General features: G+C 40.9%; 1 non-coding gene across 1 annotated transcript; it reads right to left on the reverse strand.

The window, feature by feature from the left end:
- Nucleotides 1-4,757: 4,757 nt before the first annotated feature.
- TRNAQ-UUG (transfer RNA glutamine (anticodon UUG)) lies at nt 4,758-4,829 on the reverse strand. Its single transcript has one exon. It is a non-coding gene; the product is annotated as a tRNA-Gln (tRNA).
- Nucleotides 4,830-6,005: the final 1,176 nt, after the last annotated feature.

Raw genomic sequence — 6,005 nt, forward strand, 5'->3', positions numbered from 1 at the left:
AATAATGTGAAACACATACACATTAGGTATCCCTGTGTCTGAAAATGCCCAGTATGTAAACCAATAAAAATATTTTTCCCATACGGTGAACACTGCAGCGGGGGGAAAAATGAAAAGTACCGAACCATCATTTTTTCCCTGCTTTGCCTCTGATAAGAGATTTCTTAAAAAGTGATCAAAGCAATAGATATTCCCCAAAATGGTATAACTAAAAAGTACACCTGGATGGGCTAAAAAAGACACCCTCTGCATCCCTGAACACGGAAATATAAAAACTTATGGGTGTCAGAATATGGTGATTTTTTAGAACTTTTTTTTTTTTTTTTTTTTGCAAAGTTTAAAATTTTTTTTAAGGGTTTAAAATGTAAATAAAACTATATAAAATTGGTATCCCCGGAATCGTACCGAAACATAGACTACAGTTGACATGTCATTTTGGCTACAGAATAAATGCCATAAAAACGAAGCTCACAACAAAGTTACACAAATGCGCTCTTTCTTAATTCTCTCGACTGAATTATTTTCCAACTTCCTATTACATTATACAGAATAATAAATGGTACCATTATGAGGAACAATTTGTCCTGCAAACATTAAGCCCTCACATGACTCTGTGAACGGAAAAAATAAAAAAGGTTATGGGGTTTGGGGATCAGAGAGTCAAAATCGAAAAATGTCACCAGTGGGAAGGGGTCATCCACTTTTTATAATTGAAGGCCTATCCTTAAGATAGGCCATCAATATTAGATCTGACACTCAGGACCCCTGCAGATCTCCGTTACTGAGACTGCAGCGGAAGCGCTGCTGTTATGGTTTTGATGCAAGGCCTAACAAAAGCAACAGCAGGAGTTGGCTGATAACACGGAGCAGTATAGACAGCTATTTAAAATCAGCACAGTACTGCCCATTTTCTTGCCTGTCCCTGTCCACCCAGGGGTTTCCGTCTTAATCCCCGGAGAAACTGGATAGGGTACAGTTTGCTGGCGGTCAGTTCTAAAACTCATTCATTTGAATAGGTTTTTAAAGCAAACTGCTGGTATCCGTATGCAGCCTCTCCGTGGGGAAACCGTTTTTTTGCACGGATGCAAATTCGGACATGCAGGACTTTGTGTTCGTCCAAAAAAAATTGTTTCACTGCAGAGAGGCAGACAACAGACACTAGTGTGAATGCTGCATAAACCGTAGACTCATTGTTTGGAAACTCATGGAGACAAAAAGGGGAGAGAACACCGAGCGTACTATAGTGTAGATCTGTTAGCGTAAAGAAATGCCACGAATAGAAGTAGAATTGCAATGGACCAGTTGGTCCCTCAACTTTGAGTATTGTGAAATAGTCACAACACCAGACATATACATCAAGGTGATGGCGGCAGCAGAGCTCACGTGCTATCACGGAGAACCAGACAGAACCAAACCAGAGAATGCCAAAAACGCTGTAAATGGAGGTCTGCATTCAATGGTCCATGTACAGAAGACCGACTACATGGATGTTCAAATCCTTTATTGATGTGTGAAAACTGCACAATGCGTTTCAGCTGTAAAAGGCTCTTCTTCGAGTGCACAGATTTCTTAGAACTGAGTAAAACAAACAGCAAATGTATAGATATTAAAGACATCACAAAAAACACATCAAATAAAATACCAGTAATATGCCTAGACATTTTAGTATTCATTCAATATCAAAACAGACTATGTCATAGATGTAAATAAGTAAAAGGCAGACAATTGTAGGAGAATAAAAATCAATAAATATCAATACACTCCCAACTGTAAATTGAAAGCATAATATTGTATCGCCTTGCTAGGATATTATAAAGGGCCACAGGTACTTAGTACCTTGCATGGGAAACAACATTATATATATTCCATTGAAAAGACTACTTTTTGTAACTCCATAGAAAATACACGCAACAAATACAAATGAAAAGGCATTTCTTACCTTGCCAGACTGGACCAGATGCCTACCTGGCTCAGGGTTGGCACTTCTATTTAAGTGCCATTGATGGTAGTAGGTAGGAAGGAACTGGAACTCTCACATTTTTCCCCTATGCGCACATGCTCCCACTCACTTGCAAGGCCAGCGACGGCGTCTGTACCAGGCTGGTGCGCAAGCATCAGGGCAGCAGCCAGCACGTGCACACTACACTTGTCTTCCAATGCCCAGAGAGTACGTGCTGGATCGAGAGACCCGCGCATGGCCCTGAGCATCAGAGCGAGTGTGAATTAGGTATGTACAGTATATACACAGCGGGAGACTTATGAATGGACGAACAGGAAAAATTCAAGTGTCTTCTCCCTTTATAATTCTATAGGGATTAGTTTGTGTGGTGCTTAATAGTAAGCTTGCAATGGGTCAAGTATAATAGTGGAGGAATAGAAAACAATAAAAAACATATTGAAATGATATCTATACAGTATATAGAAAGAGTACAATTTGCTATCTAAGATCAATAAAATTATTTATATAAATAATCCATATATAAAAGGGATGCATATAAATATACAGTATGTTGATAAGATCATTAAGATGTGCCATGGTTAGAGTGTGGTCCACGGCGGGCTTCTTCCACATCGCTGATATGATTGACCCTGTGACGCTGGAGCTCAGGCCCTTTGATTATTTTGTGGCTAACTCGGGTCTTCCTCAGACTGAGTGGCTTCATTACTCTCAGGTAGTTCATTTTGTCCGCTCTCTCCATGGCTCCACTAGAGTCTCTCTTCCCACGCCTTTTGAAAAGATTTGCTGGGCTGGCACTTCCACGAGGGGCCTCATATCCTCTGTATACCAGCTTCTTGTTTCCTAAACGACTGGTTCTCCTATTCGGCACTGCTATATGGCCAAATGGGAGGAGGCATTGGGTGCCCTCATTTCCCAGGGACAGTGGCAGAATCTTTGGTCTTGTGCTCAGAAGTCATCACAGTGCATAACCTTTAGGGAAACGCAATATAAACTCCTGATGCACTGGTATCATACCCTAGCTCTTCTTCATGCCTTAAGCTCTGCGCTCCCATCGGGGTGCTGGTGTTGCAATGCCGCAGCGGGTACACTATTTCACATTTTTTGGTCATGTCCTCTTATCCTGGGCTTCTGGGGGGGAGGTAAAAGCCCTGACGGATGCCCTTTTTGTACAGGGTGTCCCCTTAGATCCCCTTTTGTAGCTATTGAACCTCCCTCCCAGACACCTGGGTAACAAGACTTCCAGACTCTTCCTACACCTTTATACGGCCACAAACACTCTTATTGCTAAGCATTGGAGGAGCATGAACCCCCCTCAGGCATTGAACTCCTGGCCCGCATCAAGGATGTGAGGAGCCTCGAGTTCCTGACTGCTAGCCTCAATAATACCCTGGATACCTCGCACTCTATTTGGTCTCCTTGGGACGCCCATTGTGCGATGCCGGGTCTCTGATCTTGAACCTTTCCCCTACCCCTCCCCCCCTACCCCCTCTTCCTCTTGTCTCTGTGTGTTTGTTGTCTCCCCTTTTCCTTTCGTTTATTTTGTTGTTGAGTTGCAAGTTTACTTTGGTTTACTCTTCTGCACTTGGCCTTTATTTGCCTTGTTCTTTATTTGTATTGTTGGATATTTTTGAAAAATTCGATAAAAATTACAGTTGAAAAAAAAAAAGATCATTAAGATGAAATGTTAAGTAAAAGGACAATTTAATCTATCACAATCGATGCTTATGTCTAATCATAGAAAGGATGCAAAATATATTGGGGAAGGGTTCCTCAATGTAGAAACTAGCCACGCGCTCCCTCGGTGTAGACAAATATCGATACACGGATATGTAGACAAAAGTAGATTTTATTGTAAAAGATGACACGTTTCGGGGTTTTTGGTACTCAATGAGTGCCACCCCTTCATCATGCTGATAGAGCTTCAATAAGAGATCTGATGAAGGGGTGGCACTCACAGAGTACCAAAAAACCCGAAACGCGTCATCTTTTACAATAAAATCTACTTTTGTCTACATATCTGTGTATCAATATTTGTCTACACCGAGGGAGCGCTAGTTTCTGGCTAGTTTCTACATTGAGGAACCCTTCCCCAATATATTTTTCATCGTATACTCCGACCTAAGACGCTGCCCATTGTACTCGGTTAATATTCTTCTTTTGCGCCCTACCAGGCGCAATAAGAGCTTGACTTGAATTGGAATCTCCTGAAGTTCCAAGGTCTCCTAATAAGCGCGGCCATACTTGTTCAATTGCTTTATAGGAATCATAGAAATGACAAAGAGAACCAAAATTAAGTAAATAAAGTAAATTGGGCTGCCACTAGATAATTTGCTTCACTAATTTTTGGATACATCATCAGAGGCAATATTTTGGCCCACCGGTTGTAGTGTATTGAGCTTATATATCTAGAAACCAACTGGTCTATTGCAATTCTACGTCTATTCATAATTGTTTGGAAACTGTCTGCTTTTAACTTTTCTAACAATTTTTATGCAAATAAGGTTTTTTCACGGCCCTAACCACTTTGCTGAAAAGAGAGTGTGGCGAGGGCATGCGACCATTGTACATATCAGATTTATTATCATTTACATCAGTTATGACCTGGCATATAATTGCATCCAGGTACGCAGCCCGGCAGATGGTGTGCCGCATTGAAGCGTTTCGTGCCTTGTCAAATATGAGGCACAGCCTCTTATGGTCATGATAATGCCAGTATTCATAAATCTATCCCACTATGTATGACCGGTCTTACTATTACAAACTAAATTGTTCAGTTTAACATTATTTGCCAAATAAAAGGTTCCACCGAGATTTGAACTCGGATCGCTGGATTCAAAGTCCAGAGTGCTAACCATTACACCATGGAACCTCTCCCACATGAAATTACTGAGCTATTCTACATAGCATTTACTAATCTGGTATAATTACATGATTGTACCCTTGACTCACTGTTGGGCGGGGCAGCAGAGGTTAACATGACTATAGCTCTGAGCATACCATTTTAATCATTTCAAATCTTCTTTAAGCACTTAATAAAACTTGTTTGCTCATAAAAGCTATTCCCAGTATATCATACAGGAAGGTCACAGCACAGGAAGGTTGTGCCAATATGTTCTTTGTGAGGCACCCACTATGATCCAATACAGAAAAGTCATTTTTTCACCTGCTGCAACCTCTGTGGTACTGCGACCTTCCAGAACAATATCTTAATTTTGGATTGACAATCTGTGTAACCATGTGCAGGCTGGGACTCTCCAACCACAGAGGCAGCAAAGTTAACCCTAATGTCCGCAATTGGTTAAACTGTTGCAGCGTGGTATGTTATCACAGAAGACAACAAAAAAATTTTTTCAATGACTTTTCATTGTTCTTTTTGTGATCTTCTGTGATAAGATATCATGTTGCAGCAGTTTAACCAGTTGCAGAAGTTTTGGGTTAATTCTGCTATATCTGTATATCCCTAATATACATACAAACATTTAGCCAAAGTGTATAGTGATTACAATTAATTTTATAATAGTAAAATCAAGTACCTCACTATATTAAACATAATAGATACTATATTTGTCAAATACACTGTATATGCAAAGAGATATCTAAACTCTAAACTCACAGAACCCTTTTTTGCTGTTCGTATAGCTTTGGTAAATCACTAAAGACTTCTATCACTAAGGCTACATTCACACGGCAGAGCCCTTAAAGGGGTTGTCCCATCACAAGGATCCTATCTATACTGCTTGTTAATGTGAATGTAAGACTTTTCCTAAATACATTGCTTCAGCAAAACTGCTTTGTTTGTCCACTATCTTACTTTATTCATTTTTTTTTTGTTGACACATCCCTTGACTTATCTGGTCATAAGTCAAGTGATGTATCTGCTGCTCTGAGGGGGGAGGGAGGAGGGGCTAAGTGCACGGGAGCGAGCCTGGAGGGGGGTAGTTTACACTTTGGGGGGAGGGAAGGGGCCACCAATACAGACCCGGCATCCACTGTAATAGAGAGGCGGATGCCGGGGAGTGTAGACGCCGGCACAGGTGAAGCCAGC

This window comes from Leptodactylus fuscus, chromosome 1, assembly GCF_031893055.1.
Source record: "Leptodactylus fuscus isolate aLepFus1 chromosome 1, aLepFus1.hap2, whole genome shotgun sequence".
NCBI classification, from domain to species: domain Eukaryota; kingdom Metazoa; phylum Chordata; class Amphibia; order Anura; family Leptodactylidae; genus Leptodactylus; species Leptodactylus fuscus.